We start from the raw sequence: 27,500 nt of genomic DNA on the forward strand, positions 1-27,500 counted from the left end.
TAACATACAAAACTGGAGATGAGGTTACTGTAAATGCTATAAAACTATTCTGTCTGGTGAACTCAGCCCTTAAACTAGTAGATGACAGCACAGTTCCGTCTCTCTTTTGATTTCTAATGTCTAAGACTTGAAATATTATATCCTTTCCAATGTTAGAGAAGTAACTTTAAGCCTAAAAGTAAAATAATTATCATACTTTCCACAAGCTCTTGACTAAATGTCAAAGGAAATACTATCAAAAGGCATTCTTCCTTTGTGAAAGAGCTAAATTATTTTATTATTATTATTTTATTTATTATTTTACATTTGTTGACTGGGATAGTCTAACTGGATGTATGTCCATTTTCAGTAGGGTCCCGGGGAAATAAGCTCCAAGAGGTTACTAGACTACTAACATACAGGTACTAGTTGTTATTCAGTTAAATACTACACATTTTAAACAGTTCAGGAATCTTCACAGTTTATACAAAAAACATGTTACAAGCATTAGATAAGATATTTTAGACTGTATCTACAAGGTTTCATTAGTAACTAGAAAGTAATTGTTAAACAAATACATACTTCAAATTTCAACAGTTCAGCAATGCTCACAGTTTAAACAATACTTGTTGCCTGCCTTAGGTAGGATGCTTTAGAATTATATGCAGAAGAATTTAACTAGGTATTTTAAATTATCTCTATTAGGATAAGATATGTTTTTTGCCAAGGATAGGCCTTGATCTAAAAAGACACAGATAGAGCAGGAATTACGTCTTAAGAGAGGGTATTTGGGATATAGTATGAGATTAGTCTGGAATAGTAAAAGGTCATTACCAATGGGTTTTAAGATAGAGTTTCAGATTGTGTTTAAAAAGTGTAAATGAAGACAGTGATGTAAGTTCATGGGGGAGTTGGTTCAAATACTTTCCAACTGCATTTGGGAACAGAGCATCTCCAGCCATGTTATTAGATTTACATGTTGATACTAGTAGTTTATTTGATGAGCGTAAAGTTGAAAGGTTCTTATATTGGGTAATGAGACTAGCAAGTATTGGGGTATTGGTAGGTTGGAAAAGGGTTTTGAGCGCAATGGTGAGTTGTTTAAAGTGAATCTGATTCAGAAGCTCTAACCAGCCTAATTGTTTCAGGTTCTGGCAATGCTATTGTAAGTGTTGGCTAGCTTGTTAAGGTTATTTTTTGACAAGTTAGTATATATGGAAGAAGCATAGAGAAGTGTGGAGATAAGGTGGGAATAGGCAATAGTGGTTCTGGCTAGTGGGGAGAGAAAGGGTTTTATCCTATAGAGGGAGCCTAGTTTCCTGTTGACAGTTTTTATGATATTGTTGATATGAGTTTCAAAGTTCAGGTTGTTATCAATGGTTACCCCAAGAAGTTTAGTTGTTGGATCAGGGATATCAGTGTACCATTATTGGATAAGACTGAAAAGTTCATTGGGAGTGATTTATGGGTAGGAATGAAGAGGAGGAATGTGTTTTTTGGGGTGTTCAAGAGGAGGCAGCGTTGTAGAAACCAATTTTCTGTTTTATTGAGCATTGTCTGAGTTAAGAGTCTGTAGTTGGGATTGAGATTTAGCTGAGCAGATTGTTATTGAATCATCTGCATATTGTACACAGTTAGTTAAAGGAATAGCTAGGTTGAGGTCATTGATAAATATTGAGAAAAGGAGAGGGTCCAATATAGAGCCCTGAGGAACACCTAGGGTAACTGGGAGATGGGATGAGAGGTTGTTGTCCCATAGCACTGCCTGCTGTCTATTATCAAGGTAGGACTGGAACCATTTTATAGTCTTTGTGTCCAGAGAGAAGGAGTTTAGAATATTGAGAAGAAAGTGGTGGTTGACCATGTTGAATGCTTTTGAAAGGTCGATGAAAAGTGCTGAAGAGAGAAGATTGCTATTATGTTTTTTATTGATGATGTCAGTAAAGGATAGGAGTGCAGTTGTACTGTGGAAAGGCCTGAAGCCAAGTTGAGATTTGGCCAGTAAATTGTTCTGGAGTAGGTGGTCTAGTAACTGTCTGTGGATGCACTTTTCCATTATTTTAGCTAATGGGAAAAGTAGTGCTATGGGACGATAGTTAGAATATTCTCTGGAGTTTCCACCCTTGTGTAGGGGGATAATGTAGGATATTTTCCAAATGGTGGGAATAGTGCTTTCTTGTATGGTTCTATTTATCTGCAATGATACAGGATACGCTATGACTTTGGCTGCCTTTTGCAGGTATTCAGCAGGTAGCTGGTCAGCTGAGGGGGTAGTAGGTTTTAGTTTACTTAAGAAGTTGCAGATGAGGGAAGTTGGGACAGGTTGCAGGTTTAGAGTTGGGAGAGAGTTAATAGTATTGGTTGGAAGGGTAGAGCTAATGGCTGTTAGTTGATTAGCAAGTGTTTGGATGGTCTCAGTGAAGAAGGTATTAAAAGCATTAGCAGTTTGCTTTGGATTGTCGGAATTTGATCCTATAGGGGGTAGTGTTTTGGATTGGCCTGGTTGAAGTAGTCTGTTTATGCTAGCCCAGAGCTTTTGTGGATTATTTTGGTTGTTCTGTTGGAGATGGAAGTAAAAGTTTTTTTTTTATCTTCAAGTATAGCTTTCTTAATCTCATTTCTTTTTTGCCAAAATTGTTGTTGGTCTACGTGTTTTTTAGCTGTTCTCCATAGTGCCAAACTTTATTTCTCTGTTGAATTTTCTGCCTGGTTTTGTTTGTAAGCCATGGGGCGGGTTTAGATTTAATTTTGATGGAACGCTTTGGTGCATGGTGGTTAAGGATTGTTAAGAATTTTGAGTTAAAGTAGTTTGTTGCTTTGTCAAGTGGGAGGCATTTTATAGGTGACCAATCACATTATTTTAGATCAGCTTGGAAGTTATTGGGGTTAAAGTTTGTTGCTTCTTATTGTTTTATATATGGTTGGGTTGTGTGAGCTTGACCTTTGCCTGATTATGTAAGTGAGAGAATGGTCACTTACATCATCAGGGAGGGTCCCTACATTATAGAGTTGTTGGTGGATAAAAGGAAATGAAACAGTATTTGTCTGTGTCCCTGTCATGTTTTCAGAAACTCTCAGACTGAGAGCAAAGCAATAGTATGTATTAGACCAGCAGAATCCCTTCAGATTTTCTACAAGCACTTCTAGACCCCCCCTACACCTGTGTTTTTGGAGGCTGGTGTGAAACAGACACTGCACTGGATCTTAATAAGAATGGGTTTAAACTCATGATGTGGAACCAGAAGCCACAAATTCTGAATGGGAATCAGTCAGATTTGCTCAATGAAGTACATCCTGTCCTTAAGGAAAAAACAACACCCAAACAGAATATTATATTCATAAAGCAGAAGAAATTATTCCCAAAACCAAGCCAACACAAGAATGGAGAAAGGAGATTCTGCTGATAGGGTTGACTACAGTTATGGGTACAGAGAGTAGGTATGAGGGGGCTGGGATGTATTGGAGAAAACTGTCAAACAAACCAGACTACTAGCAGCAAATAACTAGAAAGGAAAACATAGACCTTTGGACTGCAGGCTAGAGATTGCCTTCTCTATGAGGGATTAATACCAGAGTCAAGGCAAAGCGATACAGGAATCCTAAGTGAAAGACCTGCTCTGGTAGAGTTTTCAGCTGAATCTAGAAGAGAAGCTGCTGTTTAAAAAGAGATAATTAGTGGGGCATATAAAATATTGCATGATAACTACAGGAATCAAAGGAGGTTATTAAAGATTGGTAAGAGAGAATGGATAATCAATTTACAAGAAAACAATGGGAGGATATATGTATGGCACCCAAATATGCAAAAACGTCTACAAGATTTAGTATTTTTTGCTTGAAAGTGGTTACATAGGTATTTTCTACCCCAGGTAGACTCCAAATAATTTTTCCTTATGTAGATGGCAAATATTGGATGTGTGATGGAGAAAGAGGATGTAACTGGCAACCAATGATTTGGGTGTGTAATGCGTTGGCAGACTTTAAAACTTCCCTACAGAGTACTCTGTCAGAAATAACTGAGTGAGAAATTGTGTGTCGATAAGGAAGTGATTTTTTGAGCTGGGATACTGGAATTGAATTGCCTAGACATAGTCAGGCCTTGTTAAGTTTAATTCTGGTGGCTGCCAAAAAAGCAATTTCTAGAAACTAGAAATCAAAGTCTAAACCAACTGCATTTGAAGTACTGAATATTGTTACAGAGATAAAATAACTGGAAGTGGAAATTTAGAAAAGGGTAGAAGTAAAATGGAGAGAAAAAATGAAATTGTAGGAAAAATATTTGGAGAATAATATTTTAGAGGAGGAGTGAGACTTAAGGGAAAGTAGGAATTGATCAATTTATGTAACATTGGACTGGTGACAGTTATAAAAAAAAGAGCATATGGGATGTATTATGTATGTTACTGGAATCATGTTGATATAGTTCATTTTCTTTCATATAAATTTATACTTGCCTATGTCTTAAGTGATAATTCAATAAAGGTGTTAAAAATTGAAGTGCATGCTGCTCCCAATATTTATATGCATTCTCTTTTGTAAGGAAAAGTACAACAAAGATCTTTGACCCAGATTGTCAGGTTAACAGACCAAGGTAACACCATGCCCTTGTTGAAAGTGTGCTGAAATTGATGCATTAACAGTTCTGAGTCAGCTGACTTGTCAAGCCTAAATCTCAAAGCACTGCTACCATCTAGTAAAGTCACATTAAGCAGTATGTCACCTAAATTTCCAGTCATAATTCTGAAGCTGATAGAGTTTGTTTTAACTTCTGAAGAGGAATGTGACCTGCCCTAGCTGTACATTTGGATTTACCCTGCCTCCAGTCCTTTAAAACCATTGTGAAATACTTCCTGTCCAAAATCTGGCTCTGTTCCTGCTCAGCCTCAGGATAAACTATCCCTAAATATGAAGAAGGACCCATCCTTTCCTTACATCTGCTTACTCTCCCTTATTCACTTACTTCCTCATTTCACTCAGTTTCACTCACCTGACTTGTGTTCTAAATATGCTATAACCTTGTTTTCTTCTTTCACTTCATACTGTAAATCCTGTTTGTAATATACTAACATCTTTAATTTCTGTATAAACTGAGTAAAATGTCTAAGTATTAAATCAATGTCTTGTAAGTTGTATCTGTCCTTAATCAACATTTTCACATTATACCTAATTTGGTATAATTATTAAACTGTAGACATTTTTTGTATTATTTTTTTAAGATTGTAAAATTGTTCTTACAATAAATGAATGTGAAGTTCATTATAGATGTAGATCCAGGCATTCAAATGGAAAATTTTTTAGACCAGATGTCAAACACCTGAACTTCTACAAAAGGTAAAGCTTTGGTAGTTAACCTTATTGTAGAAAGGCTACAGCTTTCACTGTGGAGCTAGAATGGCCAAGACCCTCCTCATTAAACATTGAGCATGACATCAGAAACTCACTTGTAACACATGTCAGACATTAAGGGTTTGATTCGGTAAAATAAGCCCTGCTGGGAACTGAGACAACCTAGATCTCTGTATTTTGTCATATTGACTTGGAGAGTCTGGTATGGACCACTAAAAAGCAGGTATACTGAAACCCTTGGTAACGTGAAATGGATGGTCTGGCGTAATTACTGCATGACTGCCAATAGCTCAAACAGTACATACACTTTAACCAAACTACTCCATCATATGTCATATTTCAGGCAAAAGCCAGTCAGTTTCTCAATCAACAAAACTCTTTCTCTGCTTACTTCTAAACAAAGCAAATGTTTGGCTTTTCTTCACACTTTTACAGCTCATAAATAAGGAATTTCAGAACTTGTGATTTCAGTATTATTTATGACAGCACTTTCTCTGTCTCTTCTAAATCTTGTTTCTCACTCATCAGACAGGGTAACATAACAACAACAACCCTTACACTTTTACCAGTCACATGTAAATACTTTTCCCAAATAATCTCTCTGCAAGTCATATCTGCCTATAGGCCTTCATTCTAGACTTATTTTCTACATGACTTAGCTCAGTTCAGGCTATTTTCTACAGCCACCTCATGTGGTCAGCTTCCTCACATTACATAATAGTATGCCCTAACATTACATAACAGTATGCCCTAACATTACATAACAGTATGCCCTACAGTGCTTCCACTCTTCTTATTCAGAATATGACCAGCAAGAGGAGCACTAACATGCTATCTTCCAGACTCTGACAGTTTCTATCTATAGGTTTACCTACATATTTCATGCTGACTCCACCTTGAGAACTTCCTATGGACACTTTAACCTTTTGTTTAACCATTTCTCTTCCGTACTATAATATATACATATGCACCTATCTATCTGTCTGTCTGACTATCTATCTATCGGTCTCTCTATCAGCATCTTACTTATCATTGAAAAGGATAGTGCTGAGACATGTTCATTTGAAAAAAAACATCATCTGGACATATCTAAAACAGCAACAAACTAGGAAAAAAACAAGATTTTTTTTTCAGGAGGGCTTCACTCACACAAACCTGCTGACACACACATATCACCACTGACGTAGCACAATACCAGGCAAAATGGAAACATCTCTTAATCTGTGCACTAAAGATACCACACCAAACTACACATCAAATATACTCACAGTGCTCAACAAAAGGGATTCAACAAAAACTGAAATTCTCCTTTGGATGAACACACAGTAGAACAGAATGTACAAAAATCGCAAACACACAAAGACACAGTCTGTGTGTGTGTGTGTGTGTGTGTCTTTTTCTCTGTCTCTGTTTATTTATATACACACACACACACACACACACACACACACACACACACACACACACACACACACACACACACACACACATACACACACAAATGCAAGCTCGCGCACACACACACAAAGAAACATTCAATTTACTGAAAGTATAAGCGAATGAGCTGGCTGAGCTGTGTCATGACCAATCACATTCATAGCTGATTGCAAACTGATGTCAGTTTCGTGTGCAAGATTACATGCAACAGCGACTTGGCATATGCCCTTTCCCCATCATTGCATGATCTCAGACATAGCATCTATAAATTTGTGGGAATATTGCAAGTGCACTGACAAATGAAAACATTAGTATTTTTTGTGTCAACACTTTGAGCTCTCAATCATGTATAAACACACACACACAGACAAGGATAATAGTTTAGAATTAAATATAACAATCACAAATGAATTTTATTATTCATATGGTCTTATAGTGTCTCTTATAGTTTTAGCTCCCCAACAGAAAAATCTTTTGCTTGGGACAACTAATTATATTTTTGTAGGTGCGGCCTGGGGGAAAGCTACTAAATCATCATCAGCTAAGTTAGAAACATTTTAATTAAGACTTAGAGATGGGACATCTTTGTGCTTCATAGCTACAGACATCACGGTGGTTGAAAACACATGCTTCATCTGTCATGCTCTTCATAATACTGGTCTCTCTCTCTCTCTCTTTTTTTTTTTGCACTAATGCTTGCAGTACTTCAGTATAACAAATTATCAAGATAAGCCTGTGTAAACTCTCCCACTTTTGCAAAATAACCTGTATATTATTTTTTTATTATGCTTCCTTGATTGTAAGCTATCTAGGAGCTGGTCTGTTAAAAGAATATGGATGATGTTTACCAGAGTAAAAGAAATATTCCTATCCACATTTCACATAATTTTTTGATTTGCATTACTTTTTCATCTTCTATATTCAGGGAATAAACTCTCACATGACAAGTGATATTATAAATACATGTGAATAATAAAATTATTTATGACTGTTATATTTCTTTTTGAACACACACAAAAAGTTCTGAACTTAATATCATGTTGGATCTTGATGAACTGGTCCATCTTTGGCAACAAACAGGACTAGAAATGTATACCTATATGGATCATGGTTTGTAAAATTTTCACAGGCTACTAGACCCCCATTTTACCCAAAATAGGCTGTCAAATGCTTCCTCTTCAGATGCTTGTTATAGTATGATAAGGTGGTTTAGAAATAAAATATCACAAATGACATTACTTTAGATTGTGTTATCACTAATACAAGGGAAAGAAGGCTAGCTGTATTGAAAAGGATGGACATGCTAATCCAGATCCAGTGTTATGATAAGTACATAACATTTGCATCTTAGATGACAAGGTCTTCTCGACAAACAATCAAGCTTATCTTCTTGGTTGACAATTCTCATTGGAGCATGTGTCGAATATCTCTGACCCAAAGAAGATGTAGATGTAGAGAGATCACATAAAACTTGTACAGTCTGTCAAAAGCATTCAATGAACACCAAAGCAGCTGCTAAAAAACATCATACAAGAATACATTCTTGAAAACAAAATACTTGAGTGATTGTCACAACTCTGGTTGAATGATATCTATACAGATAAGGCAAATAATTTTTCATAAAATGATTTACTATAATCATTCATTCATTCACCTAAACAGAGCAGTTTTAGAGTATTTGGTCCCCAGTTCTTTTTAAGGAAATTATATGAACAATTATGAATTATTTCTAATGGATTTGGTTCTGTCCCACTAAAATATGAATTGCCTGTGAATATCTCCGCAGTGTAATTAGTACTCACCTCTGTTAAGGTAATATGGAAAGAAAACGGGAAATTTAAAATATCAAATATGAATATGAAGATGAAAGGGCCAGTGGCCTACAGGGTAAGGCATCAGTCTGCAGAGCTGGGGATTGTGGGTTCAAGTACCCCCTGGGTCGATAATTCTTTGTATGGGAGGTTGGCATAATGGTTAAGGTGTTCACCTTACAGACACAAGGTGCAGGGTTTGATTCTCACAAGACTAGACTTCAAATAGCCCACAAGAGCAGTTAGCCTAGTACTAATCAGGTCTATGTTAAATGTTCGAACATCCAAAATGTCGAACATTACATGGTCGAGACCAAATGTTCAACATTTGGATGTTCAAACATAAAAAAAAAAAAAAACACTTTAACAGCTGCGCCCCCCACACTCCCCTACTTAAATATACCAACTCTGAGACTGCACTTCAGTGCAGAAAAGGGAAATTCTCCCTATCTGCACCATACGGTGCTGTTGAAAGTCTATCTTCGAGCACTCAAAATTTTGAACGTTTGGTCTCGACCATGTAACGTTCGAAATTTTGAGCATTCGAAGATTTGACAGGTACCCTACTAGTCTATGAACTTATCCTATATCCCTTTTTAAGTGCAACCTATATAACTGGACGGGAAACAGAAAATACACTCCTGGGATTCCACCTGTGTCCCTGCTGGACAGGGGCTCTGGGTGCTGACTTGTCTAAACATGGGCTAAACTCTTGGCTAGGCTTATAAGGGCCTCAGGACCAATAGCCTAGTAACCTTGTATGATCCTATGAAGGAGATTCATCCTAGTGTCTACATTTGGAATACGAAGGGTTAGTTCACAAAGACACTGTCCTTATAGAACACTATGGACTTTGGAATTTTGAAAAATAAAACTTGTAATTCTACAACGGTTGTGGTAGATTTATTGTCCACTATAAAAAAAAAAGATTATTCTGGGGTACTAATTTCAGGTCTTCAGTCACAGCTAATCTAGACTGAGGAATAGTCAAGTCTCTAAAAAGAAGTATATGTTTCAACGAGCCGGAAGGGACAAGAGTTTTAATAAAAAGTCAAATAAGGAAAATGTCTTTGAGTAAATTTGCAAACTTTCAAATAAGCCAGGGTATTGACTTAGAACTGATGAAAGCTTGGCATTGCTGCTAGGTACACCTTAATAAAGAAATAGCTCAAAGCAGTGTCAAACCACAGACGTGGACTAGTGGTTGTGCACTCACCTTCCAAAACAAGAAGTCCAGGTTCAAAATCTGGTGTCCCAACCAACGCATTTCAATATATGCCAATCTAAATATTATCACATCTCAATCCTTTCTGCTCCTTCTCTGCTTCTCTTTTGGTGCCTTTTCCCGAGCTTCTACAGTTGACATATCACTGGTTTTATTATAAATCAGTGGACTATAAAGATATGTGAAACTTACCCTATAATTGATAGCGCTGAAGCAGTGAAAGTTTTCACATCTTTGGAAGTATCCCACATAGGGAAACATAACCATTTATTTATGTACATTTTTCTAGCATCATGCCTCTGAATACAGCTGAGAATCTGGACTATCCTCTTAGGGTAAGAAGAGCCTCTGACCAGTAATACAACTGTAGTAAGCATGCAGTTAGAGAGAGGAAGTGAACGTCAGGGTGAGGGCTGCGGGATGGTTGACTCCAAAACATTATGAAGTGTCTCAGATATAGAAGCTTTTGCAGAATGTGTGTTCAAAGCAGGAAAAAACAAACTTGTCAGCACCAAAAAGAAGACTACTGGAATTATACAGGACTTGCTCATCTTAGCTTTCATAAATCTTGGGAAATGAGGAGAGATGTACAGAAGTTCCGTGGACCATTTCTGAACGATAATATTCTTGGGACATTCTACTGTAACAGAAATGAGGGAAAAAAGTTGTAGTACTTGAAACTGGTCAGGAATGGAAATGGATTTTTCTAGAAATGGAAGTCTTCCATGCTACTGACTAGATGATGAATCACTTCAGAGTCACATAGCAGGAAAAAAAATCTGTTTTTATTATTATTATTTGGTTGTGCTCTGTAGAGATGGATGCATGATTTTGTGGAGGATTAAATGGAAAGAAGAAATTATGTTCTAACTTCAGCATCAGAAGGAGAATAAATACTATATGTTCTCTCTAATTTAACTGAAAAATGGCCAGACATTTTTTATAGTATCGTATCGTCCCCGGAATGGAAAGAAACAGAAGACGATGACCTCAGCATCTGGACAGTAATTTTAAGTGTATTAGTTCTATCTTTATTACATTTTGTTAAGCGTATGCTTTACATCTATTTCTCTCACATTCTCTTTGCTATCTTTATCACAAGATATATGAAGTATAGCCTTATCCCTCAAGCCCAATGTGATGAAACCAAAGATGCCTCTATAATGAGCTTTATTAAGTATAGACTTAGCTCTCAACCCTGAGACACTGACCTCCATCAGCAGCAGGCACAGAGATCTCTTTTGGTTTTGACAACACTAACTTGTTCTGTGTTAGGCATATATATATAGCAACACCTACTATGTGTGTGCATATTTCAATTATGTGTAATAATATGTTTAATCACAAGATGGCAGTGTTTTCTGGCAGACACTTATGGTCAATATGCTTGATGTAATTTCTTGTTCCTTGTACAGTGTGTTTCATGAAATTAAAATAAATAAATAAACATGTCTCTCTTTAGACTGCAATCAGGCTGTAAGGATGTATTTGCTGTGACCAGAAGAAGATTTTCTACCAGGTTATGGGTCCAGACACCTAAGACACCCTGGCACCCAGGTACAACCAGCTACAGCAAGTAAGTGCAAGATGCAGTGACAGATAAAGTAAGGAGAAAAATGTTAAAGATGGCTGCCAAGGCTTCTTCAGCAAAGCTTTCAGTAGTAAATCAGACAAACCAGAACCACCAGTCTTCGAAATTCAAGATGAGGATGCTTCTAATAAGAGAAGATACATAGAAATGCGTAAATGAAGTCAGACAACCAGAACCCATGAATGAGTGGATAGAAAGGGATTAAAAAGCTCAGAGTACAGTATCCCTTTGCATCGATGATCAAATTATACATATATACAACTGTGAAACCACTAAAGAAACGTGGAAGGAACTGCAAAAGATAGATGAAAGAGCTAATCTCAGCAATAAGCTCTATTTAATTAGAAAACTATATCAGACCAAGTTAATGAAAGACCAGGATGTGCAGGGATTACATAAGACATACCTTAGAAATGGTTGAAAGGCTAAGAGGTATTGGGAAGAATATAAAAGACGAAAGTTATGACACACTTATTGGAGCACTTGATGCACGTCAAGATGATGAACTGACATTACAGTATGTTAAAGGCAAGCTTGGAGATGAATACAAGTGCAAGACAAAAACATAACTAGAAAAAGTATGTCCAGTATAGAGACTGCTTTAAAGACGAAAAACAGAAATAAAAGCAGTAATATGCGGTTAAAAACACGTAAATGCTTTGTGTGTAATAAACCAGGACTCTTAAATGCAGATTGCAGAATCTGGAAACCTAGAATGCAAAGACAAGCTAAATCACAGCAAGCTAAGAATGTCAAGGAAGAAGCAGATGTCACTTCAGACACTGAGTATGCATTTGACTACAAATGGGGCACCTCATATGTAAAGGTATGGTGTATTGACTTAGGAGATACAAGTTACATGACCAATGACAGAAATTTCTTCATTCAACTCAAAGCAAAACAGAAATATCACCACAGCTAATGGGCAGGTAATAAAGTCAGAAGGAATCAGAAACAGTTTTATTTACTGTCCTATCTCTCAGAATATCACCAGAAAGATACACGTGAGAAATGTTCTGTATGTGCCTGATCTTGAAAGTAAGTGATTGTCAGTGAAGAGGCTTACAAACCAAGACAACATAGTGACTTTCCAAGGTGAAAGTTGTCATCACAAAAGGGGATTGCTTACTCTCAAAGGCCAAAATCACAGATGAACTGTATCAGCTGTACTGCAGTGAAACGATTAATACAGGCAAAGAGGAAAAACATTCAAACTGCATCCACACTTGGCACAGATGTCTCGGATACAAAAGTCCTGACACAATAAAGAAAATTGTTGAGGAAACTATGCAAGTGGTGTAAAAATTAGCCGGTGTGATTAAATAATGAAATGTACCAGCTGCATTAAGGGAAAAATGATGAGAAAGACTTTTCCAAAGCAGACGAACAGCAGAGCTCAAAAACCTCTGGATTTAATTCATTCAGATCTTTGCAGTCCAATGAAAACATAACTCCAGGAGAGAAGAGGTGTTTTCTTAGTTTCGTTGATGATTACTCCACGTACACCACATTGTACCTGTTGAACAATAAGGATGAAGTGCCAGCAAAGTTAGAACAGCATCTATCTCAAGTAAGTAATAAATCTGGCTGAGTGCCCAGAGTGCTATGTACAGACAATGGGTCTGAATATACAAGTGGTACAACACAAGCCATTCTCGGAAAATACGGAATTATGTTCCAGACCACCATACTGTATAACCAGAACAAAACGGGGCTGCAGAGCAAATGAATCAGTCTCTATGTGACAGTGGAAGGAACATGCTTTTTGATGCTGACATGCCAACCACATACTGGGCATAGGCTATCATAAGTGCATGCTATCTCCAAAATCACTTGCCAGGAAAAACAACAGAGAAAACTCCATATGAATTATGGACTAGAAAGAAACCATATTTGAGACGCATCAACATTTTTGGAAGTAAAACCTATGTGCACATTCCGAAGGAAAAATGTACCAAACAGAATACATGTGCAAAGGATGGTGTACTTGTGGGTTAAAGTGAGTCTCAAAAAGGATACAGAATTCTACATCCAGACACAAACAAGGTAACAGTCAGCGGAAGTGTGATTGTTGATGAAAGTTGTATGTGTTCAAAGTTTGAAAGACTGACACAAATTGTTTATTCTGAGGAAAAATCCGTATCCATGTCACAAGAAAAACAAGAACAAAGCTACACAGAAATAGAAATTATCACAGACAATTCAAAAACTGATAAAGATGATGCTGAACCACAAATGACTTCTGAGAAGAAATCAATTAGAAGCAATAAAGGTGTTCCACCTAAACATTTGTCTTTGATGGCTCACACAGCAGTTCAGACTGAGCCGGGTTCATGGGAAGAGATGCAAAAACTACCACCATATGAGTAACAAATGTGGATTAGAGCTGCTGATAAAGAGATGAAATCACTCAATGAACTCCAGACATGGACACTTTCAGAGCTACCTCAAAGTAAACGTAATAACATATAAATGGGTTTTTAAACCCAAATGTGACTATGAAGGGAAATTCTGTAGGTACAAGGCAAGGTTCGTTGCAAAAGGATGCTCTCAAAATTTGGTGAAGACTATGATGCTACTTTTGCTCCAGTTGCCAAACAAAGTACTTTCAGAGCACTGATGAAAGTGGTGGCTTTACAGAACATGATTGTGAAACATCGCAATATCAAGACAGATTTTCTTAATGGAGATATTGAAAAGGAAATACACGTGTCACAGCCAGAAGTATATGTGAAAAGTGGAGAAGAGCATCTTGTTTACAAACTGCAAAAATCCCTGATTGGTCTTAAACAAGCAGCTCGAGCATGGAAATCAAAAGTAAACAAAGTTCCGCTCGATGAAGGATTCATGTGGCGCAAGGCCGACCCATGCCTATACTCTAAACGATAGATGCTGAATGCTTGTAAATGTTAGTCTATGTGGAAGACTTGATTATTGCTTACAAAAAGACTTGACAAAATTGCAAAGTTAATAGCACTCAGTCAGCACTTTGAGACTATGGATCTTGGTGACATGACATACTACTTAGGCATTAACATATGGTGTGAGGAGGATGGCAGTTTTCTGTTGATCCAGAGTAAAAAAATTGGTTTGATTCTTCAACAGTTCAACATGGTTGAGGCTAAAGGACTGAGCAAGCCCATGTACATAGCTTATCCAAAGTTGGAAGGAGAGGAAGCCCTTCTACCATCTAATGAGCAGTACAGACAAGCAGTGGGGCACTTCTGAACATTGCAACCACTACACTTCTAGATATTGCAGCAGCCATGTCGTTTCTCTGCAGGAGTGTAAGTAAACCACATCAAAGAGACTGGAATTCAATAAAAAAAAAGTTATGAGGTATCTCAAAGACACAAATGGCTTGAGTTTGAAGTTGTCAACAATTGGTGACTTAAACCCCACAGGATATGTAGACTCTGATTTGGCGGGTAACCTCACCACATGCAAATTTACAAGTGGTTACTTGTTCAAATTAGGAACCAGTCCTATATCCTGGTCCAACAAGAAACAGGTCTCAGTGGTGTTGCCTTCTACAGAGGCAGAATACATTTCTGCTGTCTATGTCAGTCAAGAAGCCGTTTGGTTGTGGCAGTTACTTGAAGATCTTAGAGAATCAGTGCCCAGCCTATGGTCTTAAATGAGGACAATCAGAGATGCATTAAGCTTGCAACCAGTGAGAAAACCAATGTAAGAACCAAGCATACTGATGTCAGACACCATTACATTCATGACCTGTTTGAATAAATAATGATTGTGCTTTCATATTGTGAAACTGATAAAATGATTGTCGATGCTATGATAAAGCCACTCACAGTAAACACGTTTGTAGGTGTTAGATCACAAATGGGGTTGATTCAAGTAGCAGTTGTTGAGTGGGAGTGTTATATATATATATATATATATATATATATATATATATATAGCAACAACTACTACGTTTGTGCATAATATATGAGGTTTGGGAACAAACCACATTGTCCAGTGACATCTTTGGCAAGGGTATAAAGAGTTAAATAGGGCGGGGGGTATTTTAGGGTAGGAATTTAAGATTAGTAAATAGAGATAGGCTTGTTTAGTTGGAAAAGGAGAGGTTAATTTATGAGGGGACTGTAGAGGAAGTAAGGTAGATGTAGGGTGGGACTTAGGAGTTTATAGGAGTGTAACTGTTAGGAGGAATTGCATTTGGATTGGACTTGTTAGTGCAAAAGTCACATCTGTAATGACCAGTTGACTTCTTTGGATCAGGTGGGCCTCGGATTAATGAAGTAGGTAGGAAGGTAGCTGGTGAATGGAGTATGTACATTTTTTTTCTCTCTCTATTATTCAGTTTAGTACTGTTGCAGCCATGATGAGGTTGTTTAAATAGATAAATAGGCTGGATTTTTGGTTATGTTATTTTGTAGGGTTGGCTTTCATTGGGAGGTCATGAGAAGTTTAATTTTCCATTCCTGGTCATGGTTATCAGGGGTAGACCATTAGATTTGCATTTCAGGCATGAGGCTTTGCAGGTTTGTCATAATTTCAGACAACGGGGGTTCTCATGAGTTTCAGTGGAAGATTCTGGTGCTTGACAGCTTTGTGTAGGCCGTTACTTATTCACATGGTGGCTGATGGTATTTGGATTGTTATTTTTGTCGGCTGTGTGTTCTAGCATCAGGGTTGGAGGTCGTTTTTGTTTCATGTCAATTCTTTAGTGTAGTAGAAGTAGTAGTTGTTAGGATTAAGATCTCTGGGGTACATCTGCGAGAGGGGGGTATGGATTTGTTGGCATTTTGGGTGGTTCATTTGGGGTTTTAGTTATCCAATTATAATTTTGAGTCATTGAGGACTGCACGTTTTTCAGCTGTCCAGCTTTTACCTAAAATTTTGGTCTGTTCATCAGTAATGTTGTGTTTTTTGGTAGATCACTGAGGATTGAAGTTACAAGATGATATATACTTCAGTTTTAGATTTTATAATAAAAGAAAAAAAAATGCTTAATGAACACAAATCCTGTTATTCTAGCAACTTTTAAGTGTGTTGGTCAAGACAAACTGCAGTTGTTCACAGATGCAGCTAGTGTTATTGGAATGTGCGCATTTTTTGAATAGGAATGGTTTGCGGCTCACTGGTTGTTGGATTGATTGGATTGCAATACACTGAATATTGTTCAAACCATGAGCACAAAACTAATCAATGAATTCTCTTCTCTCTCTTCCCCCACAGTATCTATGCCTAGAACCAATAATTGCTTCTTAATCGGGCATCTTAATACCCAAAGCTTAAACAACAAAGTACCATACCTACACGCCCTCCTTCACACACACTCATTTGATATTCTATGCCTCTCAGAAACCTGGCTAAAACCTAGCACTAAAGACACTGAGATTATTCCCCAAGGCTATAACATAGTAAGACTCGATCGTCCCAAAAGAAAAGGTGGTGGTGTCGCTATTCTTTTTAAAAACCATCTTAATATCACTACCCTTCCACCCTTATCATCTGAAGATAGCAAGATAGAAGCCATCATTATCAAACTCCAATTAAATTCAAAAAAATCCATATATATCATCTGTATGTACCTGCCTCCTGGTAACAATATACCAATACTTGAAGATTATCTTAGTTGCGTATCAGCTACTTATCCACAGGAAACCATCATACTAGGAGACCTGAACATAGACTGGAATAGCATTAATGCAGAAAATCCTTCATCTCATATTAACCTTCATGGCTTCACCCAAACCATTACCTTGACTACTAGGCTCAATAAACATACTAATAGAGAAAACATTTTAGACTGGATACTTATAAGCAGACTAAAAACTGATTACAAAGTAGGAACCTTGCCAGACGATGTTAGTGACCACTCTTTAACTTTTATAACAAGAGAAAAAACTGACTGTCCAAATCCCACATTACTAGAAAAAAACACTTTAATCCTGACCTATTTCAAGCTGAACTCAGTGCATGTAACTGGAACCCCTTAAAAACACTCCCTCTTGAAAATGCAGTACTACATTTTAACAAAATATTTTTATCCATTCTTGACACACATGCATATTAGAATGAAATCCAATACAGCCCCTTGGCTCTCCCATGAAACCAAAAAGCTTATTCTCACTAGGAATAAAGTCTGGGCTAGTTGGAGATCCCACAGAAATAATACAGATCTCCTACTCTTCAGACAGCATAGAAATCTAACTAAAAAAGCAGTTATAGCCAACAAAAAGAAATTCTATATTGAACTACAACAAACCCATCTTAACAATTCTAAACTATTCTGGTCCTCAATCAATAAACTCCTCTCCCCAGGAACTTCCAAAACACCTTCCCCACTAAATGCAGACCCTGATACCCCACAACAGACTGCAGATGCTCTTAACTCATTCTTCACAGAAACTATTCAAGCACTAGCTAAACAACTTAATGCCAACATCTTCTGTCCTCTAAGTAACCTAACAAACTCCTCCTTTAACTTTTCACTACAACCTATCTCTACATCGTACATTCACAGACTACTTCTCAAACTAAAACCATGCACCCCCCTCTGCTGATAAGCTCCCTCCCCTTTTTCTTCAAAAGGCTGCTAAGGTTATTGCATATCCTATATCTATTCTTATAAATAGGACAATTAGAGAAGGAATCATCCCTGAAGTTTGGAGGGTATCTCATATAATCCCACTTCACAAAGGTGGAAACTCAACTGACTACTCCAACTATAGGCCTATTGCTCTCCTCTCACCTTTGTCCAAGATTATGGAAAAGTGTATCCACCTTCAACTTGTACAATATCTCTCAAAGCATAACATAATAGCAAACTGCCAACATGGCTTTAGACCACATCACAGTACTACCACTGCCCTGCTTTCTTTTGTAGAGACTATTAACCAGAACCGAAACAACAACTTACTCTCTTCTGCCCTCTTCATTGACCTCTCCAAAGCATTCGATATGGTAAACCACCCCTTATTACTTAATACTCTTGAATCCATCTCGTTTGATGCCCCAGCCATTAAATGGTTTAAATCTTACCTCACAAACAGAAAACAAGCTGTTCTCTGGGATAACCACATATCTTCTCTCCTGCCTGTTTCCATTGGCGTTCCTCAAGGCTCTATCCTTGGCCCACTTCTTTATTACTTAATACTCTTGAATCCATCTCGTTTGATGCCCCAGCCATTAAATGGTTTAAATCTTACCTCACAAACAGAAAACAAGCTGTTCTCTGGGATAACCACATATCTTCTCTCCTGCCTGTTTCCATTGGCGTTCCTCAAGGCTCTATCCTTGGCCCACTTCTTTTCTCCCTCTTCATTAATGATCTTCAAACAATAATCCCTCAAGCAACCTGCATTCAATATGCAGATGATTTGACACTCATCTGCTCAGCTCCATCTACCCCAGAACTTATCTCTCTCACCCAAAAAGTGTTCAGTACAGTAGAAACATGGTTCTTTAGTCGTTTCCTCTTACTAAATGCCAAAAAAAACAAACTTCTTCTTTTTACTCCCACATCTAGAACCTCCCCCTTACATTTCTCCATCTCTTCAAACAGCGCCACTGTTATCTTACCCGACACTTCAACTAAATTGTTAGGTATTACAATTGACAATAATCTCTCATTCGACCTACACATTAACAACTCCATAAAACTAGTTAACAGAAAGATAGGATCCTTATATCGAATCAGACCATTTCTTACACCATCTACCAGAACAAGGATTGCTCACTCTCATCTTATTTCAACTCTTCTATATGCGCCTATCTTCACTAACCTCAAAAAAAACAGCCTTAACAAACTGGCAACCTGTTATAATAACATTGCCCGCTTTGCTACTGGTAATCCCTATAAAACTCATCACTGTCTCAACTTAAAACTTCTAGGCTGGCCAGAGTTTCAGAACTATCTTTAATCCATCAACTCTGCATTGCCCATAAAATACTATACCAACCTAATAATACCCCATACTCTCACAACTCATAACCCCTTATAAAAATCTCAACTCTCTCCGCTCTTCCAGCAAACGTCTGACAAGTTCAACAAAATCAAATAATAATGCTGGTGACTCTCTATTTACCAATGCTATAGGGACAAAATGGAATTTGTTACCCACTAGCATAACAAAGATAACTTCATTGCCTCTTTTCAAACAGAATATTAAAGTGCATTTCCAAAATCACTGGCTTTGCTCCTGTAATAAACCTGATTAGTCTTTCACTATTACTACCTAAATAAAACCATCTCTCTTCTCCTTTCTACTCTTACTATTTGTCTTTCTTTTCTCCTCCCTTTACTTCTCTACCTGTTATTCTGCATTACTTGCTCTTTTATTTTCACCACTTTCTATTCCCACCTTTTTCACTTACTCTCTTTTCACTTTATTCTCCATACCTTCACTCCTTTGTTCTATTTTAATCCAATTAGTATTTTCAACTGGTTAATTGTGAATTTGACTGTATTGAGTGTTTTAGTAACTAACTCTTGTAGTAGTTTTTTTATTTACATTGAAGAGTTTGCTATCTTTTATTTTTAATTTTTGCTTGCAAACTCTATTACTAACTCTAATATTTTCATTATAATGAGTATTGCTATTACATTTTTGTATGATCATTTTTTTGTCTCTGAATGTATCTCACTCTGTGGAGCTTTTCTCCCCGGGCCTCTACTGAAAATGGAAATTTCTCCAGCTAGACTAGCCCGGTCAACAAATGTAAAATAAAATAAAAATACAATAAATAAAATAAATGAAAAAGAAAAAAGAACAAATGTACATACTTACAATGACAGTGGTAGCAGCTGGTTCTATTCAGAGCTTAATACTTTGAGTTAGTTTACACTGCAAGTCCTGTACTAGCAACATAAGACTGTTCGCTTGCCTAAACTCGATGTAAGGCATGGTCTCACTTAAAACTCAGACTTTTCTTAGGACTCACACACTGTTCTGACTGAAGAAGGTACTGCATATTCTCCACTCTATTCTGCTCATGTAAGATTCCCAATATGACTGCACACAAGTCAGTAATGCATTGACCAATCAGACACTGAGAATGACAATGCCGTCTTTCCATAACGTTTTGTGTTCTTGGCAAACAGTAATCATCTAAAATGGAAAACGTGCCACAGTGAAGGAGAAAAAAGGGGGAGCAAGTCTACAGTTATGATCTAAGTGTGCAGAAATCTGCACTTCCCAAAGATGCTGTAGTCCTTAAAGTATTTTAGCAAACACATACATTCAAGGCAAAACATACTATGCCTCTCTAAGTAAGCTAAAGGTATTTCTGAAGGTGGCAAAAAGCATAGTAGAACAAGTTATTTGACAAGCATTTGAAAAGATAAATTGCTGGGATGTGTAGGTCTCATACCCAAATATGGCACTTTCCCCCATATTTTTTGAGAGTAATGAAAGTAACACCCCTAAACTTCAGCAAAGGGACATTATGTGGTTTGCTGCATCAGGCTGCAGTCTCAGAATCACATAATGTAAATTTATCCTGCAACAAACAGTTTACATCTGCACAAGCATCAAAAATAAACTCCATGTTATATTATGTGCACTGTAGGACCTGCTAGTTATCAACACAAACATAAAAGACCCACACTTGTCCCACTAGTACCCTTAGAAAATGCATGAAAGATATATAGTTGTTGACAAACACTGTCCTTGCAAATGTATGTTCCATCTAAAAATGAGCTAAAATACATATATCATGCAAATTCAAAGATGTTGTTAGCACTACAACAGTACAGTTAATAGACAAATACATATACCTCATAATCAAAAGCAATTATTTGTAGGTGCCTACATGGAAACATCCAAATCATCAAGACTGGCTACATAAGACACAAGATAAAACACGGTTTTCTTGCAGTGCTGATTAATAGTCTGAACAAGAGACCTTCTACTAGGCACAGAGACAAAGCTTTCCACAACTAATTGGGAAATCCAGTGCCTTTTCTTCCTGATATTTAACATCAGCCACAGCAGTGCATTGTCTTATCTCTGAGAATCTGCTAATTACATATGGGCAACAGACGTTATCATTTCAAAACTGTAAGCATTGATAGCACTGAAGAATACTGGGATGAATGGGAAATAACTGAAAGAAACAGAATGAAATTGGAACAAATGTGTTTATCTGTTAATTACCCAGATCTGTACTAAATAGGTGCCAGTCTCTCCTTTATGTGTCAAGTCTTCTTGTACCTTTCAGAATAAAGTCTGCATACACTGTAGTTTGCTTAAGAATGCTTTATTATGTTCAATGGAGGTAAATGTCAACAATATCAGAATACTGTCTCCAATAGCAGTGCTGATAAATTGGAATAGTATGTAGCTTCTGCACTCATATTCCAATAACTAACTTCAGCGCAATCCTCCTGAGTAATATAATTAGTATTCTAGAATACTGTATATTTGACCCGACTTCTGCACACAGAGTCAAGTTCAACAGGGTCTTCTTTCCGCTATGATTCTAAGCCCATTCCTTTGGGTGTGGTTTCGCTAGATAGTAAGTAGGGACAGTAGGAATCTCATTCATCCATTCTTGTGCATCACTAATCAGATGACCAGGCATTTGGCTACCTTAAGAGAGTCATAGTTACTTCTGCCATTTACCCGTGCTTCATTGAATTTCTTCACTTTGACTTTCAATACACTGGGCAGAAATCACATTGTGTCAACACCTGTCTCGGGCCTTTGTGATACTTTGTTTTAATTAAACAGTTGGATTTTCCAGGTCTGCACTAGTTCTAAGTCATCTGCTAGCTGCAGGATGATGCAGGAAGCCGGTTTTGGACTAGTGCTGCCACAGCCAGGGCAATCCACAGGATGGGCCCAGTGTGCATCCAGAGTCACCACCGCCATCCCCCTGGCCCCCTCAGGAGGGGGGCACAGTGAGGGCAGGCACCTGATCCAGCCTAGGCATGCCCCTAGCCCCGAATCACCCCTGAGCCCGACTGAACTTACAGCCCTGCAGTCTGTACTGCAATGACTTTCTGTGTATCAGTCCAAATGAACTAACTTAACTGACTGTGTCTGAAGTATTTCCTAATAATCCACATACCTCTTTAACCTTTGTTCCAAACCCATTCTAACAGGATGATCTGTTTTGTTCTCGATGTACTACACATTCTGTTCTTTTGAATACTGAGTGATGGTTATTTTCACTGATTGAATGTGCATTCAATGAAGCTATGTGCATACTGTGGAGGTCTGCATTAATATGGCTGCATTTCTAGATTTATGCAAAGAGAACACTGTATTTTTGTAAATTAAACCTGACTTTACAATAAGCATTACTAGATGAAATAGTAATCACCCTGCCCTTATTCTTGTCCTTCAACTTATTTCTACAGGCCGAAGACATATTTCCATTACTTTTACATTCTTTAGTGTAAAGATATCCCTCTATGTTCAGCAAGCCTATCATCTGTTGAGATTTTTAAGCAGAATACACCTTGTCAAGCACATCAGTACAACATATACATCAGTGACACTTTGGAATGCCATTGCTGCTACATACACTGTCATGAGCACAACTTTAAAACTCACATACTGTAAAGAACTGCAAATGACAGTCAGTTTGTGTAAATGCAGTCTGACACATTTAAAATGTGTTCCTATGTACTATGGAAAATTTACATACCATATTTCACCTTTTGATCTTTAAATACAGCTATAGCATAAAGGGATCCTTATGAGTATTTTAAGAAATACTGAGGGGTGAAACATCAACAGACAGTGCACTGTTTTCTGTATGTTGAAACTAACTGAAATTGAAAAACACAAGGCCAGAAACTACATCGATCTCAGAAGGAAAACAATCTCATTTCACAATCAACATAACATTACCTCCAAACATATTTTGTCTGAATAATAGTACTGTCAAAGAAAGGGTGTTTCATAAGATAATATCTAGGGTTGGGGTTAGGGGCAGTAGACATTTGTAAGAAACCCTGCCACTGTCCCTAACCCCAACTTTACACAATACCTTATGAACAAACTTTTACTTGATGATACAACTACACAAGACACTCACATACACCTCATATACAGCAGTACACGTCCAACATTAAATCTATCCCCTTACCTTATGTTACTTACCTTTACCCTTACTCTAAAGTTAACCCAGAAACCCTGACACACACACTCTGTTCCCTTCAAAAACACAATCACATACAGCACAAAATCTATCCCCTTTTCTACCTCTTATTCTGACCCTACACCACAGAGTTAAACACAGTCCCACCTCTAATGTCAAAACTTTTGTTAAAGCTAATAGTTGCAACATTAGAATATTAAAGCAAGACATCACTTACAAAGACTCAAGCACATCTCACACAGCACAAGAGAAGTCAATCTTCCAACATTCAGTACTTCCATCACTTATCAAATGAGTGCTTTTGATCACAAAACACAGCAGTATTTATTTATATATATATATATATATGTATATGTGAGTGTGTGTGTGTGTGTGTGTGTGTGTGTGTGTGTGTGTGTGTGTGTGTGTGTGTGTGTGCATATACAAAATTGACTGCATCTCACCAAGAAGACTGCATATTGACACTGCTGTCATTGACATACCTTACCGGGAAAAATAAAACAATGTATTTTTACCCAAAACATAAAACTGCAGAATCAACCTTCACTGTCACTAGTGATCTTTAAAGGACCACTGTATGCAAAACTGGAAACATTTTTAATCTCATTATAAACTTCTCTACAATCCAAACCTGCCAGCACCACGACAACTACTTACTACTAATTTTATTATTTTCTAACCTTTAATGCCCTTATGGGAGCAGACATACTGTCATAATCTTACTATTTCTGTACCATAATTCACTGTGAGGTTGCAGCTGAAACACCGCTTCCCTTATCTGTGTTGTTATATCACAGTGGCATTCCTTTCAAATGGAAATAGTGAGGAAATACTGTCAATTTTGAGAAATCTCAGAAAAAAATGTCAGCCACTTTTTTACAGCGAGTCTTACACATGGGTTTCCCACATATGTGTTACGGAATTTAAGAAAAGTTCTTGAAAAGTAATAAAGAAATAACAAAGGTAACTTAGCCATTTTAAAACTTGATATTAACTAAGTTTCAGGTTCTTCCTTCCTAGAATCAGTAAGAATGTTTTAATTCTTGGTTTGTAAAACTCAGATATTAAGTGAAGATTCTCTTAGTGGTTTGTGGTTTGTGGTTTATTTCTCTTCAGACTAAAATGTTTTAACAGATTAATGGTCTCAGGAAAGTAAAGAATATACATTTTTTATTACAATACAGAATCAAAGAGTTTGGATTTTGAATCTGAATCCCTTTATGACCATAGGGGGTTTTGAAATAAAAAAATAAAATAAAATAAAAGAGCAAGAAGTATTTTACTGTGTTTGCTTTCCTTAGCAAAAGACTTTCAGACTGTGATAGGCATTTAGTTGCATTAGACAAATTCCTAATAAAAGCATCACGATACTTAATTCAGGGTCAGCATGGTGTGCACTGAGAATGCAGATTATGATAGAAATGCCACAGAGTGGGAGTACTCATGCTTTTTTTAATATGTGAAAGTATGAGGATCATGGTCTAGGGATAGAAATGCTGTATGAGAAAAGGAAATTCTGTAATTAGGATATAGTTGTCTTTAAGGTTAAACACCAAAACCATCTTTATGTGTGTGTGTGTGTGTGTGTGTGTGTATATAAATATATATATATATATATATATATATATATATATATATATATATATATATATATATATATATATATATATATGTATATATATATATATATATATATATATTTGTGTCTTTCGGCTTTTCCTAGTTAGTGGTCGCCACAGCGGAACTCCAGTCCGCTAATGATTGGCAGTTGATTTTTAGGCCTGACGCACAACCTTCAATGAAGGTACACCCATAAACGCATGTCTCCACGCAGAAGACGCTCTAGCTGAGAATCGAACCGGACAGCGTCTTATATATATATATATATATATATATATATATATATATATATATATATATATATGTATGAGATCCATACAGATCCCCGAATGCACTTTCCACCAAATGATTATCGGTGGGGCATATCACCGAAAAAGCACTTTCGCATAAGTATGCCTGTTCCGGAGATCGTACTACGGTGCGGGTAAGGGAGAATTCCCTTTTCCCTACTGTAGTGCAATCTCAGAGTGAGAATATTTAAGTAGGGGGGAGTGGGGGGCACAGTCCCCCACATGGGGGTGCAGTGGGGCTTGCCTCCCTGCATAAATGTAGATTTTTTTTAATGCACTTTAATGAGAGCGCTTTTTGGTGAGAAGCGCTTTCGTTAAAGTGTGTTCGGTGATAATGGATTTAGGCTTTTGCACTTTCGTGCAAAAGTCCTAGATCTATATATAAATATATATATGAGTATGTGTGTGTGTGTGTGTGTGTGTGTGTGTGTGTGTGTGTGTGTGTGTGTGTGTGTGTCTGTGTGCATGTATGTATTGTATGTGTATACGTATGTGTGTGTGTGTGTATATATATATATAGATATATAGATATATAGATATATAATATCTCCATTATTGCACAATCTGAAACAGTAACACGCCCACACACAGTGAATTTTTGCCGAGACATTACTAGAAACTACACAGGTAGCACACAACTAATATGTGCACATTCATATGCTACTACAAATAAATGCCATCTTAAATTGTGTCTCATTAAATACTGAACATTCAAAAAAATGAAAGCTCAAAGAGCGATCAATTTAAAGAGAATCTAAGGACGTCAAAAATAGTTTTTAAAATTAATTTAATTAAAAAGAAAAAGTCTTAAAATTAAAATAAACTGATTATTAATTTATTATATGTAATGTTAAAATAAGACTTTGGAAAAATCTATTTTTATTTATTATTATTATTTATTTAAAGTTCAGGATTTTTTGGAAAAATGTATCGTTATTTATTTAAAGTTCAGGATGTTTTATGGCATATATCTTTAATTAATAGTGTAATGTAATTACATAGTTTTTTGTACATAGGGAAGTGATGTATTATTGTATGTATCTCTGATGAAATTTTTGTTTCCATTAGAAGGAACAAAAGTGCTTCAAATTATCAATTTTTTGGAGTATTTTGTGGTGATTTATTGGCATTGTAGGCTCATTTGGTGCAATTTATTTTCATGTGATGAACACTGTCAATATGGAGCACTGACTCTCCACTCCAGGTAAGTAACCATTTGGCTACATAGGGAGGTGTGAGGTGGGTTTACTTTGCTTCGGTTTTAATTTGTTTCTCACGTTGGCCAAGAGGTTAATTTCCTGGAGTGGAAAGGTGGTGTTCCAAATTATTGTTGTTATGGATTGTCGGTGTTGTCATCTCAGCATTATGAAAGTCAAGTAACTGAAATTTCAGTCTGCTGAAGTAGACACATAAATATATATATATATAGATATATATATATATATATATATATATATATAGAGAGAGAGAGAGATACGCACACACACACACACACACACACACACACACACACACACACACACACACATATATATATATATATGTGTGTGTGTATTATGATATATATAGATGAAAAAAGTAGACAAGGGTATAAGGAGATGAGGTGCATGGCAAAGAGAGAGGTGTCAAAGGCTAAGGATAAGGTGTATGATGAATTGTATAATAGGTTGGACACTAAGGAGGTTGAAAAGGACCTGTACCTGCTAGATAGAGGCACCGATGTGCAGCAGGTAAGGGTGATAAAGATGTGCAGCAGGTAAGGGTGATAAAGGATAATGAGATAAACATACTCACAAGTGAGGAGAGTGTGTTGAGCAGATGGAAAGAGTACACTGAGGGGCTGAGGAATGAAGAGAATGAGACGGAGACAATGTTGGATGATGTGCGAATAGTGAATCATGAAGTGCGGTGGATTAGCAAGGAGGAAGTAAGGATAGCTATGAAGAGGATGAAGAATGGAAAGGCTGTTGGTCCAGATGACATACCTATGGAAGTGTTTATGTGAAATGGCAGTGGGGTTTTTAACTAGATTGTTTAATGAAATCTTGGAAAGTGAGAGGATGCCTGAGGAATGGAGAAAAAGTGTTTTGCTACCGATTTTTAAGAATAAGGGTGAT

The sequence above is a fragment of the Protopterus annectens genome, chromosome 8.part1 (assembly GCF_019279795.1).
Source record: "Protopterus annectens isolate FY-2018-M chromosome 8.part1, PAN1.0, whole genome shotgun sequence".
Classification (NCBI taxonomy): domain Eukaryota; kingdom Metazoa; phylum Chordata; order Ceratodontiformes; family Protopteridae; genus Protopterus; species Protopterus annectens.